Source organism: Aegilops tauschii, chromosome 7 (assembly GCF_002575655.3).
Source record: "Aegilops tauschii subsp. strangulata cultivar AL8/78 chromosome 7, Aet v6.0, whole genome shotgun sequence".
Lineage (NCBI taxonomy): Eukaryota > Viridiplantae > Streptophyta > Magnoliopsida > Poales > Poaceae > Aegilops > Aegilops tauschii.
Window position 1 is genome coordinate 74824651 of NC_053041.3, and position 26351 is coordinate 74851001.

General features: G+C 46.2%; 1 long non-coding RNA gene across 2 annotated transcripts; it reads right to left on the reverse strand.

Annotated features, from left to right (window-relative positions):
* Positions 1 to 231: 231 nt before the first annotated feature.
* LOC141026672 (uncharacterized) lies at positions 232 to 4585 on the reverse strand. Of its 2 annotated transcripts, none has more exons than XR_012189025.1 (5): positions 4030 to 4585; positions 2677 to 2765; positions 2394 to 2474; positions 2155 to 2256; positions 232 to 1226 (listed from the first exon to the last, which is right to left on the reverse strand). It is a non-coding gene; the product is annotated as an uncharacterized lncRNA (long non-coding RNA). The 2 variants fall into 2 exon arrangements; XR_012189024.1 differs by having other exon boundaries at positions 2130 to 2256.
* Positions 4586 to 26351: the final 21766 nt, after the last annotated feature.

The window sequence follows — 26351 nt, forward strand, 5'->3', positions numbered from 1 at the left end:
AAGCCCATTAAATTGTAGGATCGTTTGTTTCCTGTTCACCAAAAAAAGAATTCCCATGTCATTTTAGGGGACAATTACTGTGCGTTGAAACCATTCAGCATTCCACGGAACACAACATCTCAATTCTGCGGTTTTTTCATTCCCAGGTTTTCAAGTTCATGCAATCAAAAGAAAAAGCCCTAATAATGCATGGATAAAAGATAAAACAATACCACCTGGCGGAACAGGTACTTCTGGTCAAGCAAGTTAGTGTGAACGTCAAGATTCTTATCCATGTGTTCCCGGTTTCTCTCAATCGCGCATGTTAAGTTACTAACATTTTGCCCCCAATCAAAACTGAGGTCTAAAACATGGATCCGGCTTGCCTGCTCCCATCCGTGCTCCCATCCGTGCTCCCACTTCATCCTACGGCTGTTCTTTTTCCCTTTTTTTTTCTAATCTAATCATCTCCCCCCTGATTTTCAGGGGGTGGGGCGGGGCCTTATTTTCTTCCAATCAAATCAAGCCACGTATGCGGGAGCACGGATGGGAGCATGGGAAGGGGTGGGGCGGGGCCTTATTTTCTCCCTCCGTCGCGAATTAAGTGACGCAGGAGAATTTTTTTTTGCACTAATGTCAATTTTACACTACAGTCCAGTACATTTTAAATTCTGACTTCAAGCTCCCCAGCCCCCTCGCGATCCCCAGCACCTCGCCGGGGCAGGATCTCACCAGCACCTCCTCTTCCAGCGAGCTCACCTCAAGCTCCTGCTGGCGCCCCTCAGTTCTCCCTCAAGCTGCTCGCGCTCAAGGCGCTCAAGGAGCTCAAGGCCCTCAAGCTCGCACTCCAGGATCTGCTCGCCGGAGGTCCTTCTCCCCCTGCCGCCGGTGGAGCTCCCTCCTCAAGCTCCCTCAAGGTCCCGCTGCACGTTGGAGCCCCTCCCCGCCAGGATCCTACTCGAACTCCAGGCTCTGCTCACCAGACCTCCTTGTACCCCTGTCGCCGGTGGAGCTCCCTCCTCAAGCTCCCTCAAGGTCCCGCTGCACGTTGGAGCCCCTCCCCGCCAGGATCCTACTCGAACTCCAGGCTCTGCTCACCAGACCTCCTTGTACCCCTGTCGCCGGTGGAGCTCCTGCTCCCCTTGCCCCACGGACCCTGCAATTCACCGCACCTCCACCACACTCCAGGGTCCAGGCTGCTGCTGAACTCCAGGCTCCAGGCTCCTGCTGCTTCTCCTCGACCACACCTGCAATTCTTCTTGTGCAAATTTAGAAGCAATTTGATGATTCCAGCAGTAGCTCAATTCTAGAGGTATTCAAACTTTCCCTAACATGAAAAAATGGTTGCATGCCTAATTCAGATGCAAGTTGAACAAGGATTGACAAGACAAGTGGCTGGTATAGTGATAGCCCTGTTCAAGAATTCGTCCGATTAACCAGTTAACTTGTCGGTTAATCCATACTCATGGGGTCACCGAGTAGCCGATAAACTGATAAATCGTCCAATTAATTGATTAAATGGCCGATTAACTTGCTGATTAGCCTATTAGTCCCCTACTCGCCAGCCAACCGAGCAGCTACCAGTTAACGATTTCCTCAAGAATGAGTGATAGTCAAATTTATGTTTGCTCGGCAATCAAAAAGTGGATCTGTTACAACAATTTTCAAAGAGCCTATGGTTCCTTTTTTCTGGAGTATGAACATTGATGTTATTCTCAAACACGAAAACCAGAAATCAGCAACTTTATAAAGACATGTGTAGCCAGACGGGTGCAAAAATGTTAAAAACCAGAAATCAACACCATTCAAGTTCATTCTACTCTTAGTTTAACACAATGCCCTGCAGATAAAAGAGAGAAATATGAAGGCTAATTTGAATTCTGCAGCTCAGACATTACTGAAAGAATACATGCTGACCATCTGGGCATCAGGAAGAACATATAGAAGGATACAACCACAATACAAATTGCTTGTCTGCACCTTGCATGAACATGTGGGAGAATTTGACAACTGGATTATTTCATTCCTTACACTAGACATGACAGATGAGTACACGACGGAAGCAAGAGAACAGTTGTAATTTGTGATTTGGACATGCTTGTTAAAGTCATTCATGGAAATATGTCTATAAATTAGTAAAGGTAGATTACCGGCAGCGAAGGAAGCAATTTTCACCTTCAAATGGCCTTGATGTATCCTTTCACCTTCAAATGGTCTTGATGTATCCTTTCACCTTCAAATGGTCTTGATGTATCCTTTCACCTTCAACCAAATGATCTGTTGTGTACACAGAAACATTAGCAATTTCTACTCCTCATTTTTAACGGACTGGATCAATTTTGTTTTTCTTCCTTAACAGATTATTTCTCCAGCAGTTTGAAGCAACTGTTTCAAGCAGCAGTAGCAGCACATACCTGCAATAGCAGCAGCAGCCATGAACACCACCACCACCACCACCAGCAGCAACACCAGCACCATCAGTAACCAAAACATACCTGCAGGTAGTTTTCAAAACATTCAGTTAAATTTATTGTAAAAATTCAGTAAACATATAGTAAAATTGACTGATTTGAGTTAACTGAGTTAACTGAATTTTCAGTGTGGTTTTTCTGTAAACTGTTTAACAAAACTTTGCTGAAATAGCTAGATGACTCTTTGCATGATTTAACCTCTACTTGCAATGGCTAGATGACTTACCCTTTGCTCCTTATTTAACAGGAGACGAGATGTTGCTGGATGAGGAAGAAGCAATTCATCAGGAAGCAATAAGAAGAACTTCAGTGAACCTGTCAGATGAGGAAAGATTGCTGTTTATTTTGCTTTGAAAGTGATCAAGAGCAGAGATGGAGCTATTCAGCCAGAGGACAAGATACTCATTGCAAGCCTAATGAATACAGGCATACGAACGGTTGAAAGAATATGGAAAGATGCAAATAAACAAAATGCAGAAGGCAAAGAAGTGGTTGTCGCAAGCAAAAAATCAGGTAGAGTTGGAAGAAAGAGAAAGAACTTGGATCTGTCAAGGGCATCGACAATCCCACTCAACAGAAGGAGAACAGTTCGAGCTCTAGCAAGGTCTCTTGGTATTCCCCGCTCGACCCTACACAGGAGGTTCCAGTTAGGTGAGCTGAAGCGTGTCACTAGCACCGTGAAGCCTACCCTCAAGCCAAATAATAAGATTGCAAGACTGAAATTTTGCACGTCCATGCTCGATGAGCTTTGGATCTCAACTTCACGTCCTCTTTTTTCAAGCCAATGACAGACATGGTCCATATAGATGAGAAGTGGTATGATATGACAAGAGTGAAGAATACGTACTATCTACTCCCAGAAGAACGTACACCAGAGACAAGAGCTTGTTTGATGCTCGAACATGACAGTGCTCCTATCAGCAAGCAATGAGTTGGAGTAACACATTGAGTTACTCAATAACAATAGGAGCCTAACAAAAAATTACTCCAAACACAATTGGAGCCTAACAGTTGGAGTAACACCCATTTAGTCCATTCACAATTTTTAGTCTATTAAGTTTAACCGAATCAAGCATCAAACAAGGCAAATTGCACATATTCCAAACACGGCTCACAATTGCACATCAAGACCATGCCGACAATACTCCACATACAACTGGACAGAAAACTTAGGCTCAAGCATCAAGCATCAAGACCATGCTTGACAGTAAACACATTTAGATTTACAGAGCCTGACATTTAGATTTACTGTCAAGCATCAAGCACACATGAACCTACAATTTTCACAATTTGTAGGTGATGTGATGCACATACAACTTGCTCTGAAACTTGACATTAACTCCATGAAACTTGCTCTGGAAATCAGGAGCATCAATATTGCACACATCAATTAAGAAAATTTAGCATATTACAGTACCTACAGTAACTGTACTCATGTAAACAGAGCATCCAACACACAATAGCATTCAGTTACTGTATTTAGTTTTTCAGCGAAATCCACTTGTACTCCATGAACTAATCCACTAGTACTCCATGAACCGAATGCTAAATTGGCAAAAACACAGGAGGAAGAACTCACCAACAGTGGTTGTAGCCGATGCAGAACACAGCTCTGTCGCGGTTGCGGCAGAGAGAGCACCGCCGTCGTCCATGCACGGCGAGGAGGAGGTCACCGCTTCATACCAACACCACGGGCATCGAGGAGGAGCACCAGGAAGCGCCGGAGGACACGCTGGAGGTCGCGGACGATTGCATCGCCACCGCAACGGCGCCACTGGACCGAGCTTCACCGCCACCGGATCTTCAACTCCACCACCTGATCTGGAACTTCTGCCACCGGATGTGTCAAAAATGGAAGCTTTTTCAGCCACCAAATGCTCAAGGTGGAGCGCGAGGCGAGGTGAGGGCGAGGTGCAGCTCCACAGATCCATGAGGGAAGAAGGCAGCGAGGCGAAGCAAGGTGGAACAGGGGCGAGGTCGAGGTGGACGAGAGGACGGATGGGATAAGGACGGCGGGGAGGAGGACGGATGGGCGGAGGACGGCGGGGAGGAGGACGGAGGCGAGGAGGACGGTGGGGAGGAGTGACGCGGTGGGAGAGGAGTGACTTCGGGGGAGGAGAGGAGTGACTGCCAGGGTTGGGGGGACTCGTTCGTGGTTAAGTCAAATGGCTGGGTTTTTTTGCAAATAGACCGTCGCGTCACTTAATTCGGGACGGAGGGAGTATTTTTCTATATTCTTTTCTTCCAGTCTTCCGATATACATATACTATTATATATCATATTTCCTCTATGCCACTCGATTGACCATTTATAACATAGTTTGGCCGTATGAATTTTTTAAACAACAATACTTCCCACCAACGAAAGGTTGTGTATTAATTATTTATCGTGCCCATGGGCAAGGAGGGTAAGATTCCTATTCACGATCACGTTTCATGTACTCGGGTAGGAGTGAAGTTCACACATGCTACTTCCTCCATCCGTATATATAGGGCCTAATGCGTTTTTCAATGTTGCCTTTGACCATTGATACGATTAATAATATATGAAATGTATGATATCAAAAAATTGTCGGAAATATGAGCAAATTACTACGAGATTTAATCCGAATGAACAGAAGATAAATCATGACAACAATAGCAGAGATTGAACTAATCATGCGAACTAGCATATTAGATGAACAGATACATCTAGGGCACATACTAGAAACATAAATTCTACCACGATCTCGAACAGGAAGGATAGAATCACATACGGTGCAGCGGGAGCAGCACCGCCGGCGTTGACGTTGTCGCCCATGTCGTCGAGGATGAGGTTGCCGAGGTCGGGGAAGAAGTCGTCATTGGCGAAGTCGTCGCTGCCAGCAGTCGCGCGAGTGCGCTCCCCAAAAACCTGATCGCCCCTCTCCCGTACAGGATCACGAGAGGCGGGGTTCCGGAGGCCCGCTGTCCCTTCTCCGGGTGCACGCCGAATGGAGGGATGGAGAAGACTTGCTTGGCGGCGCAATGATCTGGAGCAATGGTGCGAAACCATATGAAGCGGCGGCCGCTAGGGTAGACGGCTGCCTGACTATATAATGCGGGCCGGTTAGATCGTGGAAAAACCCACGTCCAAGTAACAGCCCCACGATCCAAAAGGATCAGAAACGGCTGAGTAATTAACGCGTCCATTAATTATTAATTTTTCTCGAGCAGCAAAATATAGACAACGTGCATAGCTCTGTCCTCGGCTCAGCTCATTCCCGCAACCTGCGGCGCGTCGTGTCGAGGCGAGCGACGAGGAGGAGCGCGCGTCTAGGTCTCCTCTTCTCGTGCTCATACAAGTGGTAGAAGAGCTCACCTTATAAAGAGGTGCAACTCTCTCTCAACTTGTGAGATCGGACTAAACTTTAGCCCCACTCACACCACTCACATGTGTGCATGAATGGGCCAAGAGAATTTCAGAATTTTAGTTGGGCTTTGGGCCAAAGGCCTACTAGCAAAATTCCAACAATCCCCCATAAAGTCTCATTGGCACATCCATTATTTAGTTCCAAAACATTGTTTATATACCGATGCTTAGTTGAGACTGTGAAGTTGAACTTCCACTTAGAGTTTTATGCTACACTAGATCACAACTTGAATAGTGGACTCTGCCTTGAACTACAAGTTTTCTGCGAGACTAGTTTCACACAAATTCTTGACCGATACTGGGCTGCCGCAAGGCTTCCCCGCCGGTGGAGCGTATACGTCATCCTCCAGGACTTTCATGAATTTATTAGAGAACACCCACTTCTCACATACTGCGACGTTAACAGTCAAATTCATATAGGTGTGTTCCTCAGGAGATGCTCTGCAGGGCAACATCTCTGCTGACCCAAATAAGCCACTTGGAACACATTAAGATAAGTATCAACCTGCCATGCAGATCAGGAGAGTATTTCATCTTCACGGAGTGGGATAATTAACATAGGGATACTCTCCTCCCAGCAGACCAACAGCTTGTCTTCCACTTCTACTTCACAGGATCTCCGATCACATAGAGTTGGTTACCACTGTGGACAACTCATGCGGTGGGTCTCAAACCCATCTCCATCGATGCATTATCTATCATAGACCCTTTGTGAAGGGATCTGCCAAGTTTTTCGACGTTTGGATATAATCCAACATAATAACTCCGGAGTTCCTCATTTTTCTGACAGATTTTAGTCTCCTCTTCACATGCCTTGAGGACTTCATATTGTCCTTAGAACTGTTTATCTTGACGATCACAGTTTGACTATCACAGTTCATCAGGATAGGGGGTATTGGTTTCTTAACCATAGGTAAGTCCATCAAAAGCTCACGAAGCCACTCTACTTCAACAGTGGCAGTGTCTAATGCTGTGAGTTCTGCTTCCATAGTTGACCTCGTTAAGATGGTCTGCATGCAAGACTTTCAGAAAACAGCACCACCACCAAATGTAAAAACATAACCACTTGTGTCCTTAATCTCATCAGCATCAGATATCCAGTTTGAGTCACTATAACCCTCTAGTACCCTTGGATACCCGGTGTAGTGAATCCCATAGCTCGCAATGCCTTTCAAATAGCGCATAACTCTCTCAAGCGCATGTCAATGATCATCTCCCAGTTTTGACACAAACCGACTCAGCTTGCTCACAGCAAAAGAGATGTCAGGCCTTGTGGCACTCGCCAAATACATAAGCGAGCCAATAATCTGAGAATACCTCAGTTGATCTCCAGCAATCTGTCGATTCTTTCGAAGCAACACACTAGCGCCATATGGAGTTGGAGAAGGCGTGCAGTCGCTATACCCAAAACGACTCAAGATCTTTTCCACATAGTGAGACTGAAGCAGTGTGATCCCACCATTCTCATCTCTCAACAGCTTGATGTTTAAGATAACATCAGCTACTCCTAGATCCTTCATCTCAAAGCAGTGAGATAAGAAATCTTTAACCTCCTTGACTAAATCAAGTTTGGTTCCAAAGATCAGTATGTCGTCGACATACAGACAAAGAATAACTCCTTCGCCCCCACCATGGCGATAGTACACACACTTGTCACCATCGTTTACTACAAAGCCGGCAGCAGTTAATGTTCTTTCGAACTTCTCATGCCGCTCCTTAGGAGCTTGTTTAAGGCCATATAAAGACTTTAATAACTTGCACACCTTTCCTTCCTGACCAGGTACTACAAAACCATCCGGCTGATCCATGTAAATTTCCTCCTTCAACTCTGCATTGAGGAAAGCCGTCTTAACGTCCATTTGATGAACGAGAAGACCATGCGAGGCAGTCAGTGATAGTAGTACCCGAATAGTGGTCAGTCTAGCCGCAGGTGAGTAAGTATCAAAATAGTCTTCACCTTCTTTCTGGGTATAACCCTTAGCCACAAGCCGTGCCTTGTACTTTTCAATCGTACCATCAGGTCTAAGCTTTTTCTTGAACACCCACTTACATCCTACAGGTTTGCACCCATAAGGACGGTCAGTGATCTCCCAGGTTCCGTTAGCTAAGATGGAATCCATGTCGCTACGAACAGCTTCCTTCCAGTAGTCAGCATCAGGGGATGCATAGGCTTCTGAAATAGTCCTGGGTGTGTCATCCACGAGGTACAGAATGAAATCATCACCAAAGGACTTTGCAGTCCTCTGTCTCTTACTCCTCACGGGAGTTCCATGGTCACCCTCAATAGGATTCTCAACGTGTTCCATCGCAATGGTGGGTTCAAGAATTACAGCGAATTCCTCACTAGATGGAGTAGGTATCTCCTGATTTGATGAACTTGACATATCCTTCATAGAAAATATGTCCTTAAAGAAAGTTGCATCATTCGACTCCATAATCGTACCAACATGCATGTCGGATACCTCAGATTTTATTATCAAAAACTATAACCAATGCTATGAAAAGCATATCCCAGAAGAACACAATCCACAGTTTTTGGTCCAAGCTTGCGCTTCTTGGGAATTGGTATATTGACTTTCGCCAAACAACTTCAAGTACGTAGGTAAGAGAGTTTCAACCTTTTCCTTTCCCATTCCTGAAATGGAGTCATGGTCTTATGCTTTGTGGGAACTCGGTTTAGGACATGACATGCCGCCATTAGCGCCTCCTCCCACCATTCCTTGGAGAGACCCGAAGTGTCTAACATAGTGTTAACCATATCAGTTAGAGTTTGGTTCTTTCTTTCGGCTACCCCATTTGACTAGGGTGAGTAGGGAGGCGTCCTCTCATGGATTATACCATGTTCCGCACAAAAAAAATCAAATTCATTGGAAAAATACTCTCCACCACGATCAGACCTAAGCCGTTCAATTTTTCGATCAAGTTAGTTCTCTGCCTCAGCTTTATAGTTTTTGAACAAAGTTAAAGCCTCATCTTTTGATTTCAGAAGATACACATAACAATATCTAGTGGAGTCATCAATCTACGTCATGAAGTATCTCTTTCCACCTTTTGTCAACATGCCATTCATCTCACAAAGATCAGAATGTATAAGCTCTAGTGGCACCAAGTCTCTTGCCTCTGCAGTCTTATGGGACTTGTGAGGTTGCTTGGCTTGCACACATACTTGGCACTTAGAGCCTTTGACAGTAGAGATTTTCAGAATTAAATTCATAGCTGTGTCATGCAACCAAAGTTAATGTGACAAAGTCGTGAATGTCAAATATCAGACTCATTATTGTGGCAAACATTATTAATAACTTTAGTGCAAATTTCTGACAAAGACAGGCGGAACAAGCCTCCGCTCTCATAGCCTTTTCCAACAAATTGTCCATACTTAGAAATTACAACTTTATTGGACTCGAAAACCAACTTAAAACCATCTCGACATAAACGGGAACCGCTAACAAGATTTTTATTAGTGGACGGCACATGATGAACGTTCTTCAGACGCACGGTCTTCCTCGAAGTAAACTTCAGATCGACCGTACCGACACCTCGAACGATGGCATGTGATCCGTTCCCCATCAGCACGGGAGAAGTCCCTGTGACCTGGTAAGAAGAAAACATTGAGACATCAGCACAAACATGTACATTGGCACTGGTGTCAGTTAACCAATCAGGAGATTGAAATACTGAAAGAATGGTAAGAAGAATACCGTACCCAGATTCCTTCATATCAGTATCACCGATGACAACATTAGCGGACTTGCCGCTCTTCTCATGTTCGCGCTCCTCAAAGCGGTTAGGACACTTCGAAGCCCAGTGATTAGGATCACCGCAGACATGGCAAAGTCCTTTCCCCTTCTTATGAGAATTCTTCTTGAAGTTGGTAGAATGTGACGGCTTTGTTCTTTGTGTCAAACTTGCCTTTTCCCTGAGTTTTGTTCTTGTTGTTTTTGAACGTGTTGGGCTAGAAGTTCTTCTTCTGTACCATGTGGGCACTATAAGCCCCCTCAGCAGCTCGAGCACGTGTGTCCTTTGCTCTCGCCTTCTCTTCAACATCAAGAGTACCAATGAGATCCGCAACGGAAAACTCATGTCTCTTGTCTTTCAGGGAAGTAGCAAAATTGTTCCACGAAGGTGGAAGCTTGGCAATAATGCCTCCGGCAACAAATTTATCCGGCAACACACACTTGAAGTACTCGAGTTCCTTTGCGAGCGACTGTATCTCATGAGCTTGTTGTACAACAGAACGCTCATTAGTCATCTTGTAGTCATAGAATTGCTCCATGACGTACAACTTGCTGCCAGCGTCCGAGGCCCAAAACTTCGCCTCGAGCGCAGCCCACATGTCCTTGCCATTTTCAAACGACATATAGGAATCCACAATGGAATCATCAAGAACACTCAGAAGAGCGCCTTTAAAGAGAGTATCGATCTTCTTAAAAGCTTCCAGCTGTGTTGGATTAAGATCGCCCTCAGGGTTGCCCTTAGTGGTGTCATAGCAGCACATGGTCTGAAACTAGTAGACTGCTCTCGTGCGCCACCTCTTATATTGCACCCCCTTAAAGGCAGGCGGCTTCAGATGCGCAACAAAACCACTCGGGGTAAATTGCCTATAATCAGGTTTTTGGATTGTTGGAAATATGAGCAAATTACTACGAGATTTAATCTGAATGAACAGAAGATAAATCATTATAGCAATAGCAGAGATTAAAATAAAGAGCTATGCACGTTGTCTATATTTGAATGATAGCAATAGCAGAGATTAAACTAATCGGCTCGGCTCATTCCCACAACCCGCGGCGCGGCGCGGCGCGTCGTGACGAGGCGAGCGAGGAGGAGGAGCGTGCGGGTAGGTCTCCTCTTCTCATGCTCATACAAGTGGTAGAAGAGCTCACCTTATAAAGAGGTGCAACTCTCTCTCAACTTATGAGATGGGACTAAACTTTAGTCTCACTCACACGACTCACATGTGTGCATGAATGGGCCAAGAGAATTTCAGAATTTTACTTGGGCTTTGGGCCAAAGGCCTACTAGCAAAATTCCAACAAAAAATATATCACTAGAAACTCTTTTCACATACGAATTTGGTGATATGCTTTGTTTAACATGTATGTCATATATTATTTTTTCAACCCGTGGTCAAAGGTAACCTCGTAAAGCGCATTATGTCCTATATATATGGATGGAGGGAGTAGTGTTTATGGAACTTTAGTGCCAATAAACTATACTTATTACTAATTAAGATGAGCTAGTAACGGCAGAGCCACAGGTGAAAATATAGACCAATACATATAACCCACACCACTCTTTTCTGAAAAATCATCATGCGCTTATGCGCCCAACATAGTTTGAAGACCTATGAACATTGGGAAACCACATGGAAGCATTCAATTCAGATAAAAGACATAAAAAAACAAATCTTACATCTTACATTCTTAAGATGTTGATCCCCACTACTAGTAATTCTCTCTACATGCACACTATCCACGTCATCATAATGCCACATCAGCGTTCAGTTTTCCAAACACCAATCAGTCTCCAGCCCTGTCGGTCTCTTTCCCAGGCCTATCCACCTCATCGATCCATCCAAATCGGCAACTCCACATGCATGCAAATCAACAACTCTACACATGCACGACGACATGCGTTTTTTTCCAGCCTTAAACACCAATCAACTAATCTGTAACATTTTTTTTAGAAAAGGAGGACCCCCGGCCTCTGCATCTGGGCGATGCATGCGGCCACTTTATTAATTATTCACACAAGACCTTACAAAGTCATACAATAGTAAGACTAAAGCCACCGTCTAAGCAACAACTGTCGCTACTCCTATCCAGTTGATGAAGGGACGCTGATAGCCTGTGCCTACCAAACAGACATCACAGCCAAACCTAAACATCTAAGACCTGAGGTCCCAACCAGGACACCTGCCGGGTATGGGGCACCTACCAGTCCGGCGCACTCCTCAACCAAGACGTCTGCCGGGTATGAGGCCATCGCAGCCATTTGCCACCAATCCATCTTCAGAGCTGTACTGTTGCATCTACCATGCCAGGTCTCTCGGCCATCGACGCCACCACACTAGTACAAAACAGGGCTTTGGTCACAGGGCAGTTTTCACATTAGTCCCGGTTCAGTCACGAACCGGGACTAATGTGAGCATTTATCCCGGTTCGTGCGGCTAAGGCATTAGTCCCGGTTCGTGCCACGAACCGGGACTAAAGGGTGCGATGCCCATTAGTCCCGGTTGGTGGCACCAACCGGGACTAAAGGTTAGACCTTTAGTCCCGGTTGGTGCCACCAACCGGTACTAATGGGCTTTGAGGCATTAGTACCGGTTCATGGCACGAACCGGTACTAAAGGTCCCATTTTCAAACTCTCCCCCCCTGGACCGCCTTTTCAGTTTTAGAAAAAACAAAAGAAAATGATGGAAATGTCAAAAAATAAAATAAAATAAGTTTCCCATGTGATATGTGGTCTAGTTGTTGGGAAAATTAACAAATATGAATTTTGACTTTATTTGCCAAATCTCTCTGGAATTTCTTAAAATGGACATAACTTTTGCATACGAAGTCGGATGAAAAAGTTTTTATATGAAAAATCATCTACTCGAAAAGTTACATCCGAATTTAAAAGGGGGATTTAGTCTTACTATTGTATGACTTTGAACACACCAATCAGTCTCCGAATTTAACAGGGGGATTATATGAAAAATGTTTAACGAGGATTTTGAAAATTAAAAAAAATCTCAAATTTTTTTTCAAAAAAAATATAATAAAATTTCCTTTAGTCCCGGTTGGTAACACCAACCGGGACTAAAGGTGGAGCTCCAGGCTGCGTCCACGTGGACGGCCTTTAGTCCCGGTTCGTGTAAGAACCGGGACTAAAGGGGGGAGGCATTAATAACGACCCTTTAGTCCCGGTTTAAAAACCGGGACTAAAGGCCCTTACCAACCGGGACAAAAGCCCCCTTTTCTACTAGTGCCACGACGCCAGACAGCGTCGTCCTCCTGTGCGAGTCCATCCTCGCACATCGAACTCCGAATCTGCACTGCGCCACGCCGTCAAGATCCGTCGCCATCAATGTGTAGGATGAAGCACCGCTCCAGCAAAGATGTCGTCCGCTGGTCCTGCGAGGCCAAATGCACCTCCAAGAATGCCGCCCCCAAGGGGGTAACGACACATGATTGCCGCCAACATCCGATCAGCTGATCTAGGGTTTCCCCGGAGGTATTGAGTGGAGTTGGGAGCTTCACCTCGATGATGCCTTCATGAAGAAAACAATGATAAGGGCATCATCATCACTGGCTCCGGCCATCGACCGAAGACCAGGTTTTCACCCGGATCCGTCCCAAGAAATCCACCCGACAACATGTGCACCGTCTCGACCGCCTTCAAAGCCCCAGATCTAGCCGCCTAGATCCGGCGACCAACCGCAACAGCAGTGCTACCGTAGGAGCCCTGGCGCCCCGGCCACTGCCTGAGTGTGCCACCACCGGAGCCTAGGAGGAGGGCTCCCACCCCGCCTCGCCAAGCCGCGAGAGCCGTCGACATGGATCCCGCACGCTCGTCACCGTCTCTGATCCGAACCAATCCATAGCAGATCGCCATCACAAATCCGCCTTGGACAGGACTGCACCACGCCATCCCGCCGCGAGAAGCCCTAGCTTCACCAGCCGCCACCCTCCAGGTCCGCCGTTCCGGGATCCAGACAGAACATCGCCGCTGCCACTGGCCATGTTCCGCCGCCGTCGACCGGCCAAGCCGCCGGCCACTACAACCTCCCCCGCCATGACCATGCAAGCCCACCGAGCAGCCGGCACCACCAGATCTTCCACGAAGCCCGCAGCTCCGTCGCCTCCTCCCATCACCACGCCGCCACTGCGCCCCGGGTGACCCGCCTCACCCAAAGCAACGCGGGAGGGGAGGGGCCCTCTGCCGCCGCCGTCAGCCGCCCGGGGCTTTGCCCGACGACCTCCTCCAACGGCGGCGGAGGGGAGGGGAGGGAGGGGTTGGTGGAGCCCGGCGGTGGTGGGGGTAGGGTTCCCCCCGAGCCGCCCTAGCGGGGGGCGACACGGGGGCTGAGCAAATCAATCTGTTTTATTTGCCTCTTCGTCTGATGGTTCCTTCCATCTACCATCCACCAATAAATCTCCACCATATCTTCCTAATTCTCCTCCTTCCTTCTTTATTCATGCCACTCTTCATATTGCGATGCCGCTGGTCAAGCCTTCTCTGGTTGCCGTCACCAGAAATCTGCAGGTTTGAAGCGCAATTCGGCTTCCACATGCATGCCCCACGCTACTGTAGACATCTAGATACAAATTACAAACGAATATCTACAGCGAATCGCGTGCTCACTTTGCATGAAATGCGGCCGTAGCAGGCAGCAGTAGTTGGCAGTGCACTGATGCCCATCGACCAAAGAAATAGGCTGGATGGCAATCAGTTGTGCAGCGGAGCTTGCCGCCAAGAGCTGGCGACATCAATCATCGACTGAACTCGCTAGAGCAGCGAAGGTACGCCAGAAAATCAATCAAGTTCTTATAAAAAAGACGCCAAACAAGCAAATCATAATTTGGATTTGATTTGTTTGGTGATTTGGTTTATCTGATCAGACCATACAGATGATGTAATACTAGCAAAGCTCTTCTATTATAACGCACAAAAAGGGAGGGGAGATGTCCAACCGCATTGTCCCGCGGAGCATTAGACTACCCACAGTGGGAGTAACATAGGTAGTAACATCACACATATCTAGATAAAATAGTTGATGTGACAAGCAATAAATGAAGAAAGAGAGGCATGTGAGTAACATCACACATATCAAGGCAAGATGAGTCTATAGCATAATAAATATAGTGTTGCATGTTACAACATATATGTTAGTAACATAGGCATGTTATTATTCTATGTTACTATCCATTGTGGCTAGTCTTACAGGGAGTACTTGGTGGCCACGGTTGTGTGCAAAATCGTCGAGGACGTGCACTGCCGCTCTCAGGTCTGCGGAGACGTCTATTTATGACGGTAAGGTCGCCGTTACCTCGGGACTTGCCTAAGCTGCCGTCGACGTACGCCCTATGTTGGCCGGTCCTAACGGCCGAATTATGCGGCAGCCTACGCAGGAGTCCCTACACGGTGGCCGTGACAGGTATCTCCTCTTGCCACCGTTTGACCTGGGCCGATCCTTATGTTGCGGGATCCAAAGTCGCGGGTCTGTGGGTCTCATCTTAATTGGAGTAGTAGTATGGAGACCATCATGATGGGACGTCATCAGATGAGCATTTCTAATGGCCTCGCTAACAAGTAAGGATTCATCGGTTTTCTTTTACTTTCTCTTTTAAGGAAGAAACAATTGTAATTACATACTACTCCTATTGAACAGAAAAAAGGGCCCCCCGCGTCGCCTAACCTAGGCAACCCGGGCGGCGACCCAATCCACAGCACCTTCGACCCTCGTCGCCTGCTCTTCCCCCTCGCTGCCGCCGGAGGCCGGCGCCAGGCAAAGCCTGTGCGTTGGTGGCGACGGCTGGACCCGTTCTTGCGGCTAGACGGCGGATCGAGGTTCCTTGTGCAGATCTCGGGTAGCAGCAGGCCGCAGAGCACCGGCGGCGGATCAGATCTTCGAACGGTTGCAGGTGCGGCGTGCTCTACTTGGGTCAAAATACCCAGCGGCAACACACATCACATAATGGATCCAAGCTGGCCTGGTTTGCCCGTCCAACATGTGATGATGCGATCTAGGTGACTGCAACATCCCTGGGCTATAGGTGGATTCGATCCAGACACTAGCTCTCGGTTGTTTGATCTGCCGTCTCGCACAAGGACGCACTCCGCCAGGTCCAGGATGCACTGGCTCCTTTCCTCGATCCGGTCTGGTGCCGGCGTCGGTCGATCTCTCGACCCCGGATTGTGGTGCCACCGTATTGGATCATGTGGTGACCACTCCGGCCTGTGACGGTGTCCTCACTGCAAATTGCAGTGGCCATTAAAAGGTCTTCGCGAGAGTTTTTTACTCCAGATCCGGTGGTTGTCCTGACAGCGAGGTGCAATCTACGAACAACGGTTTGACGCAGAGGGTATGGTTGTGCAGAGACGATGGTCACGCATCGCATGGCTGTTGGGATAGAGAGAAAGCGGTGGTGACAACGCATGGTGACTTTCATGGTGGTGCTACTTGAGCACCCAGTCTCAAGCTCCGAGGTGAAAACCTAGGTACGGTTGGTTATACCTGGCAATGACGATGTTTTTACGTCGTTACCTTGTTGGAGGCATTGCTCGGACATGCCGAGACCGTTCTTCAGGGTGAAAACCTAGAATCTGAGCTTTGGTGGTTGGATCCGGTGACGGCGGCGCTTGATCGTCGCTCCCTTTATAAAGGCGTTGCTGTTGAAGAATCTTATCGTCCTTGTGGTGTCATGAGATAGTTGGTGTGGATAAGGTCATTGTCGTAGTTTGTCTATCGTGGATTTGATCGCTTCGGGATTTTTTTCACACATAGGCATAGCTTTGGTCTTGTATGACTTTGCTATTAGCCGACGTGTTTTTGCGTGTGTGCGTGTTGGTATTGGCTGTTTGCATCCTAGCTATGCAGAGACCGGATGCGTACTCATTGTGTTTGTATCTCTTGATGCTTCATATTGAGTTAATAAAACCCACCCTTTATCGAAAAAAGAGCCTCTCTGACATAATACAGCTTCACTGGTGCGAATGCTTCTACATGATCCAAACAGGTAGATGTCCCAGACACCCCGCTGGAGCTCCCTCAGTGTGTTTACCTCTCCTCTAATGCCTTACTGTTTTTCTCTCTCGAGTATGTAAAAAGCATTATTTCATCAACTGACCAATCACCAACCAACTTCAGTTGAGGAGATGCCGTGAAAAAACTCTTATTGGAGCAGATGTTTACCGAAAGTCTCTTAGTTAATCCTTTCATGCAGGTTAGCAAACAATTATCAATTTTGTTACTTATTTTCTTTCTTGATGTGTATCTCTCACATAGCTATTTGGTACAAAAAGTGCCGATGCAACGCGCGGGGAATCAACTAGTTACACACATAAGTGGATCCTACTATTGTGAAGGTCTAACATTACGATAGATGTGATCCTATATTGCAACTGCTATAAGAGAACTGGTCCAAAGAAAAAAGTAATAATCTTTACTCCCCTTGAGGCACCTTCTCTATTCAATATAGTTCAACAGTAAGTTTGCAGAACATGGACGACTAGCGAGTAGAGCTACAGGACTGCAGCTTGTGCTATGTTTCCCTTCATCATACACAACTGGTTTATTTCAATCTTGTGCCAATCAACACATACGGTTCTCCCCCAAACATCCATGTGAATTGTCATGATTTATCGTACACGAGTTGGCAACTAAATTGTGTGCATATTGCACATGACTCTCTTTTCTTAATCATGCGTGATGGGTTAGCGATCACACACATTTCATTTTCGGGCACACGGTTGGATTTTGTAATGTGTGTGATGCCTTGATCACACACAGTTCGACACTAGTGAGGCTTTGCGATCGGAGGGATTAATAGCACAATTCTACACTAGTGACTAGGCTACATGGTTGCAATAGAGCTCGAGAGCAGTCACTTCATTTCTACTCCAGTATCCGCAACAACTTTAACCATACTATATTACTCAATATATAGGTGCGAGATCAAAGCAAAAAAACAGACTTACTAAGGCCTCAATATATAGGCTTTATAGGAATTTTGTAGGAAAAACTCCTTTAGAACCCTTTGGTTTGTAGGAGTGGATTCGTATTCTTACGTAGGATAGGAACCAACCCTTCAGAATTCAAAGAAAAGATTTAGCCTAGATTCGATGGAAAATTTTCTATCATATGTATCAAATGATTTACTTTTCCCTATGTGAAATAAGATACATGTCATCTCACTTCCTATGATTTTTCTATATTCCTATGATATTCCTGTCATATGAACCAAAGAAGGCCTAATTATCATGTCGAAAAAACAAATGGAGAAGTATAATAATATCTATCGCCTACTAATAATGGGAGATGATATTTCTGGTCCATCACACACTTTTGCAAAAAGCCCCCTGTAGTTTATGAGAATTAACCTGCATTCCGTCATTAATCTGCGGCCAAAAAAGAAAAATAAATGTTGGCTTTTTTTTTGCTTGCGTGTGCTGGGCAGCGCTACATGCCGGTGGGCTTCGTAAAATTGGGAGAAAAATTAGCACTGTGGGGAATCAAACTAAGCACCTCCCGTACCGAGGTAGAGCTATGTAACCAACTGAGCTTAGTTTCTGTTTGTGATTAGTAGTTTAGTACCACCTTGGCCCTTCATATTGATTCCCACCAATCACTAGTAGAAAAAGAGGCTTCCATACGCCCCCATTAGTCCCCAAAATAATCGAACCGCGACCAAAGGGGTCTTTAGTCGCCGTTCGGGAGGAGACCTGCGACCAACTATCTGGGCCCAGCGCGCTCGGTCGACAGCTGGCGGACGGGAGGGGCTTTAGTCCCGGTTGGCCTGGCCAACCGGGACTAAAGGTCCTCAGGCTGGCCCGAAGGCCTTTAGTCGCGGTTGGCCAGACCAACCGGGACTAAAGGGCCCATCAAACTCTACACCCCCCCGGACCGCCTTTTCAGTTTTAGAAAAACCAAAAGAAAATGATGGAAATGTCAAAAAAATAAAATAAAATAAGTTTCTCATGTGATATGTGGTCTAGTTGTTGGGAAAATTAACAAATATGAATTTCGACTTTATTTGCAAAATCTCTCTGGAATTTCTTAAATGGGCATAACTTTTGCATACGAACTCGGATGAAAACGTTTTTTATATGAAAAATCATCTAATCGAAAAGTTACATCCGAATTTAATTGGGGGAACCTTGTTAAACATTTTTAAAATCCTCAAAAACCTAACAGAAAATAAGATACGGGGCTTTTAAGATCTGGAGAGGCAAAAAAATTCAAAAAAATTCAAATTGTGGTCAAACTGTGGTCAAACAATGGTCAAACTAATTATTCTAGAATATTAGTGTTACTAAATAATTATTTCAGTTTTTTTTAATTTTGGTCAAATCTGGTCAAACTGTGGTCAAACAGTGGTCAAACTAATTATTCCAGAAATATTAGTGTTACTAAATAATTATTGTTTTTTAAAACAATAGTTTCAAACTCAAACAGTGAAATGTGTCACTTCATGCTCAAGCTAAATTCCTGAGGGTTAATAGAATTGACATCCTACTATTGTCAGGAAAACAACAAGTGCAGACTTGGAAACGAGGGAGAATAGAACCCGGAAGTTAAGCGTGCTCAGGCTGGAGTAGTGAGAGGATGGGTGACTGTCCGGGAAGTTAGATGATTTGGAATGATGAGGGGTGATTAGAGATTAGAGGATAAATTGAGCAGTGATGAGGGGTGGTGATTAGAGATTAGAGGTTAAAATAATTCAGAAATTTGAAAATAAAAAAAAATTAAAAAAATTCGCAAAAAAACCAGGTTTAGGGGGCTAAAACCCTAAACCTGCGGAGGAGGCCTTTAGTCCCGGTTAGCCACGAGAACCGGGACTAAAGGTCCTCCGCCCCGACGGACTTCTGGCGCCCACGTGGACGGGCCTTTAGTCGCGGTTCGTAAGAGGCGTGACTAAAGGGGGGGGGGGCTTTAGTCGCGCATATTTAGTCCCGGTTGCACAGCCGGGATTAATGGCCTTTACGAACCGGGACTAAAGACCTATTCTCTACCAGTGAATGTCGGCGATTGCATTGCACTTCGCCCCATGTTATAGAACAATCAAGGCATTGTCGTCATTGCCAAGCTCTCTTCCGCCACTAGGACGACTTCAAGTGCAACCACACAACTCACCAGGCTATAGAAGCGGTAACTGCAACCCAGCTGAAATCAATAATTAATTAGGACCTTGGTGTTTTTTTACTGATCCGTGAGGTGAATTGGCAAATAAGAAAATTAAGTTCTCTCCTCCCTTGCTCTTCTGTTAACTTTGTGCACGATCGTTCTACTATTATTCTCCTAAGAACTATTGATGGTAAATAAAAGGGAGCATCTATGGGATATACCGCATTAAAAACATGTCTTCACGCATTTATTCCAAATGGCTTAGGGCGTCGGAGTGGAAGGACTATTCCATGATGATTCTCAAGAGGAACAAATCGCCGAGCTGGCTGGTGGTCGACAAGGTCACCAATGACAATGACTCCGTCATAACTCTGCGCCTGGACACCAAGGACATGTTGCATCTCTTTCTTGGTGCCGAACTGACCATTGGTCGACAAGGCTATCAATGACGACAACTCCATCATCGCTTTGCACCCATACACCATGGACATGCTGCTACTCTTCCGTGGCGACATTGCCCGACTAAAGGGTTGCACTGCAGATTCTATTATTCAGACTTGCATGGCCCGGGACATCCCGACATGGCGGCTCGGAAGTAAAACGGGGGAAGGAGTGGACGACAACGAACAATTTGCTGGGTGGACCGAGGTTGACCATCATGTATCACATCCGACGCCCTCGACACGTTTAATACTACTCATCCCTAATGGACCCCATGTTTTCTCTCCCGTTGCAACACACGGGAAGATTTGCCAGTATATCCCTAAGTATTGTCCAATTGCTCAATTATCAGTGCGCTATTTAAAAAACGAAGACGCAATACAGATCAATATTTATAATTTTTATCAGCATCATGGCAGAATGGGTAGAGCGTAGGCTACATTTTCTGGAATCAGCCTTTCGCCTCTTGGCTTGCCGGCGATGGGGTCATCAAGCAACTCCGGCTCAAGTTGTGGTGTCCGCATGTGTCACTCCTGGTCTCTTGGATAGCCACGATGGCTGCTGTCTTGTGCAAGGCCTGCACACTCTACTAGGGTCACGCACAGCATGATTGTCCCTGTGCCACACTCTTTTTCCGTTTCCAATGCACAATGTTGATGCTCTTAGACTAGCTCATCACAACAACGATAAAGAAGAAGAAAATCTTCTCGCCATCGCATGTAAGTAGTTCCCCATGTCTTCCATTCCCACGAGTTGCTCTTTGCAGCCCATCCAAAGACCATGCTTTGTCTCTCCTTCCCTTCCACTATGAAAGAACAATAGGTGGTACTAGTATCATGTTGCTCTATGGTCTATGCTATTCCATCCACATTTTATAGCATGGGTTCGGTGGAGGGAGATACACATCGTACCACAGTTTTTTTTTTCTGAAGCTACAATAATTCACTAAATGAAAGCTAATTTATTAGTCCTCGTGCCTATGAGCAGGGAGCCAAGGAGCACGCAGTCCCTCTAGGACCACTTGTGAAGTTTTGGTGCTAGTCGGATGAAGCCCTTTTTTAAGATTAGTCCGGATGGAGCCTTAGCGCAAGTCAGTGCAGTTATATAGCTTAGGCTGCTGGTGATTTCATGATGCGCACTCGAAAAAAACACTGTTCAGTAGTGAGCTTAAGTATTGGCAAGAAACAATAATGATTAATTAGACACAATTGTTCGCTGATAAAGATTTTAGTTGCACAATGATGATTAATTAATTAGACACAGTGTGACGCATGGCACGATCTTTCCTTGCAATAATCTCTTAAGGACATCTTTGGATTGCATTATTTTTGTAGGAATTTGAGAGGATTTGAATCCTAAGGATATTTTTCTATGAGAGCCAAATTCATGTGAGCTCATACCTCACGTACATTTTCCTTCATCAATCCTCTATAATTCTTGCTTTTCTTTCCTGTTCGCCATCCAAAGAATTCCCGTGAGTTTTTTTACGAGACAATTCCCACGCTTCGTAATCATGCAGTATTCCATGGCACGCGGCATCTCAATTCTACGATTTTCTTATATCCATATTGCAAAATTCATGCAACAGAAAAAAGCCCTAAGATGCATGGATAAAACAATGGCTAACTGGCAGATCACTATAACTCAAAGATAAGACTTGGTTTGTCCATTCCAAAGTAGGATTTATTTCAAGTTCACAGCCCAAGTTGTCAGAAGCCTTCTGCCACTCTTGTTTGGCTAATGGTAATCCCCCACATTTCTTGAGTTGTCAAAAACTGGGCAGCCTGGTACTTGGGCCTCAGTGCTTCCTCTAAGCCTTCAGTATGCGGCCCGTTTGATCGTTACACACGTGCCTCAGTCATGCAAAATGCACAAAACCTCGAGACGTAACTATTTCACAAGGTGAACTGTGGGAGAAACAATTTCACACAACTGACCCTTTTGTGTAGCGTCGCGTAGCGTCTGACTGATAGGCGCTACACACCTAGTCAGCGTGGCACCTCAGGGCCAGGCCGGGCTCCACCCCTGGTTGTGCAGCGCCTAGCCGACATGCGCTATACTGTACACGTCGACTTAGTAACCACAGTGGGTTGGCTCTCCCCCATCCTACCCCGATTAGTTCCAATAGCAAAAACAAAGAGCAGTGGTGGCGGCTCTCTCCTCTCCCCCTCTCAATTCCCTCTCCAAAATCCTTCAGATCTGACAATTTCGTCCTCGGATTTCTTCCCCAATCCCTCCTAGAAGGTAATCTCTTGCGATCCCCTTCTTTCTATCTGAATAACCATTCACATTTTTCAGATTTGTACAAGTTTTGGTGGAACACTAGTTTTGATTTGATTCGAAATTTATATGAAAAAATGAAATAGTGTGGTGTGATTTAGGATTTGTATATGATTTGTAATCATTGTGGAACCCTAGTGTTGTTGACTTGTATTGTAAATCATTCTTCCAAAGAAATTTATATGTATATATGAAAAAATAGTCACATATGTTTGATTGTCTATATGAATATATATTAGATGAGGTTTGGCTCCTAGGTGCATATGCACCCATTGTCTAAATACACATTTTGAAAAGTTGAAAAATTCGGAGCAAAAATCCCGCGGGTATATCCAGACATTCTATGTGCATGCACAAAGTTTCGATGAAAACCGACATTTTTTGTGGCTTGTGTAAAAAGATAAAGTAATGCAAAATGAATAGTTGTAATGAAGCATCAGAAATTGTCTTTTTTACACAAGCCACAAAAGACCTCGTTTTTCACCGAAAACTTTGTGAATGCACATAGAATGTCCGGATATACACACGGGATTTTTGTTCGGAATTTTTCAACTTTTCACAGTGTGCATTTAGACAATAGGTGCATATGCATCTAGGAGCCATTGCCAATTTCTGTTAGAGGAGTATTTAAATTCTTTTTAGTGCCTATGTATGATTGTTGAGTATTAGATGAGTATTTAAATTCCTTTTAGTACCTATTGTAAATCATGCTTCCATAAGAATTTGTGTGTATATATGACATAATGCTTGCATATAAAATAATGCATAGGAAGTGTTTTAGTTAGCTCATATTTGGTCAGAAACCGAAACGATGCTCACATATGAAATAATGTTAATATATGTTTATTGTGTGAAATTTGTAGGATGGCGTGGCTTCTCGATGATTACTACGACGTTGAACACCGGGCCGATATGATGGCGGAGAAGGAGATGGTAATAATCATACTAGTTGGTATTTTGTAATTTGTGTTTAGTTCAAATAGACATGCCATAATACTCTGACTTGCTTGTTTGCAGATGCTTTTACCTCTGAAGATTGGGTCTCACGGAGCATCGTCGAGTGCCATGTCATACAATGAGCGGTACACACCGTACATCGAGAGAAAGGACTCCTTCCGTTCATTCAACTTGTCAGCCGATCGACACTAAACCTGAATACTGCGGCAATCACCGCACTTAGGGATCGGCGGAGGACGGAGATGCACAATTTCCACCTCCGGACTGGGGAGATGACAATGACACTTCAGGATATTTCCATGATCCTTGCACTTCCTATCGAGGGGAGGCCTCTTTGCATGAGCAACGATTCTGAGCGGTGGCGCCAGCAGATGGAGGCCCTTATTCATTCCTCCATGGGGAGGGTCGGCCCGCGCCGGTTACTAATTCAACATGTAGCGCCTTACGGAGCGGCGCTACACATGGTATTGTAGTGCCTGTGTGCTAGGCACTGCACAACCAGGGATGGGTCTCAACCTGGCGCCCTGGGGTGCCACGCTGATCACCCGTGTAGCGCCTATGGCTCGGGCATTACGTAGTGTAGTGTAGCGCCTAGGTGTTGGGCGCTATACAAAAGGGTAAGCTAGGTGAAAAAGTTTCACCCATGGTTCACTTTTGTGAATTAGGTACGTCCGGAGGCCATTTTTGTCCATTTTGCCCCTCGGTCCATCAAGCCATACCTATCACGGTACGCTGCCGGGGCCAATTTAGTCTTCTCCACCACTGGCTGATCTACCACAAGTGCCGTCGCGTTGGTGATCCCTCCTTCCTCTCATGATGTTGAGTCAGTCTCATGTTCCATGTTCATCGCTGTCATATAAGAACATGCCAAATCCTTTTTTTTCTGAACCATGCAGGAGAAATGCAGGTGAAATTTATAGATATAGAAGATGAAAAGGGAAGAACCCCTACATAGTATAGATGACCAAAACAGAACCTGAAAAACAAAGAATTCTCAACATCTAACCACAGGTAACTAAGGAACAACATGGAGCCTGGAACCCAGCAACAAAAATCACTCTAACAAAAAAAGACAAAGCTCCCGTCAGTTACCAACAACCGCTACCAAACTGACAACCAGGATGGTTCAGAGGTTTGCCCATTTATCTTGCAAGAACAACAACGAAAAGATTGGCAGAAGGAAGGGTAGAGAACATGCCAATCTGTTCCGGTCCTACACGATCTACTATTTCGATCCCTCAAATCCTCGCTTTCTGGTTGTGGTCTCACGTAAGACCTAACTAGGGGACCTCATAGGAGGGGTAGCCATGGTGATGGTGGTAGCCTATGGCAGGGACGGTTGTTGCATGGTGAGCGGGCAACGCCCGTACAGCAGGGTCGTCTCTGGTAGGTCTCATGTGTTTACGTAGGCCGAGTCGTTGGGTAGAAGAAGAGTTGGAGGCCAGGCGATGTTGGGCACTTGGCCGATGCCCCGACAACCTTCTTAACCACGCCTGACAGCCACACGCTCACTGACACTGCCACATCTTGCCGCCTTGTGGGCCATGACGCTGGGCGGCCGAGCTTCACGACAAAGCTGAGGTTGTATGGATGCAAGCCAAGGAGGGCGTGAACCAAAACGTTATGAGGAGGTTTTTTTTTTTTGGAAAAGGAGGATGATCCCCAGCCTCTGCGTCTGGGCGATGCATGCAGTCACTTTATTAATTATTGACAAATACCTTACAAAGTAATACATCAATAAATCTAAAGCCACTATCTCGGCAACATTTGTCGCTACTCCTATCCACTTGATGAAGGGTGCTGATAGTCTAAGCCGAATACCATACAGACTTCGCACCAAAGCCTAACATCTAAAGCCAAAGTCCCCAACCAAGCCACAATGCCAGGTCTGGGGCACACACCCGTCCAGCGCACTCTCAGAGGCGGCAGCGGCGGCGGCCGTCTTCCACCGTTCCATCTTCAGAACAGGAACTGACGCATCGACCTGTCCAGGCCTGCCGTCGACACAACCACAATGACAGACAACGTCGTCTTCCTGTGCGAGTCCATCAACCCGCATCAGACATCGAGACTCCACTGCGCCACACCGCCGAGATTTGCCATTGTCGATGCGGAAGATGAAATCCCGCTCCACCACTGGGCCCTTCCAGTCAGCACCTGCTAAAAATGATGCCCCAGGAGGGAGAACGACATCGAAGATGTCGTCATCATCCGATCAGGGACTATCCAGATCTAGGGTTTCCTCCGGAGCATCCTGAGTGTGGTGCCGTGACCTGCAACAATGATGTCTCAAGAAGGGAACGACGTCAGAGACACCACCATCTTCCTCCATGACTGTAGTTGGCGCGATTTTTATCGGAAGTTGTGTCCCCCCTCCCCCCGGCGCTCTCGCAGTTGATTAGAACCATACAGAGCCTTGCCGTGAAGACAAAAGCCGTTGTCAGCCGCTGGCAGGGAGCCTCCAGCCGCCCCTCGCTGGACCCTCCTCGCACCACCGGCTGGCCGAAGCCAGACCGCGACAGATATAGGTAGGAGTCCAGATCCGCAGCCATCGTTGCCACCCTTCTGCAAGGAGAGTAGTCACCCTCTTAATGGAGTGCCGCCACCGCCCATTAGGTCAACCACTCCACCGGCCATGGTGCTCCGATTGCCACCGCACAGTAGGGGCGCCGCCCTAACTGCCGCCCCCGGTCTCCCCGCATGAAATGCCCCGTCTGCCCCACGGAAGAATCGCCGCGAGCACCCGCCCAGGATCCTATGGCGTCGGGCCCGCCGCGACCGCGGCCGTAGCCGGCGGCAAGGGAAGGATGGAGGGAGGCCGGCGGCTAGGGTTTGGGGAGCCCTTGGCGACACCCGAGGGGAGGCGACGTGAGGGGGTAATTCACGTTCTGAGGAGGTAAAACACACATAATCTTCCCCCGTTTTCTCTCTCATGCCATCGTTTTAGTAGTATATGTCCCGTTGTAACGCATGGGCGATTTTCCTAGTTGCATATAACAGG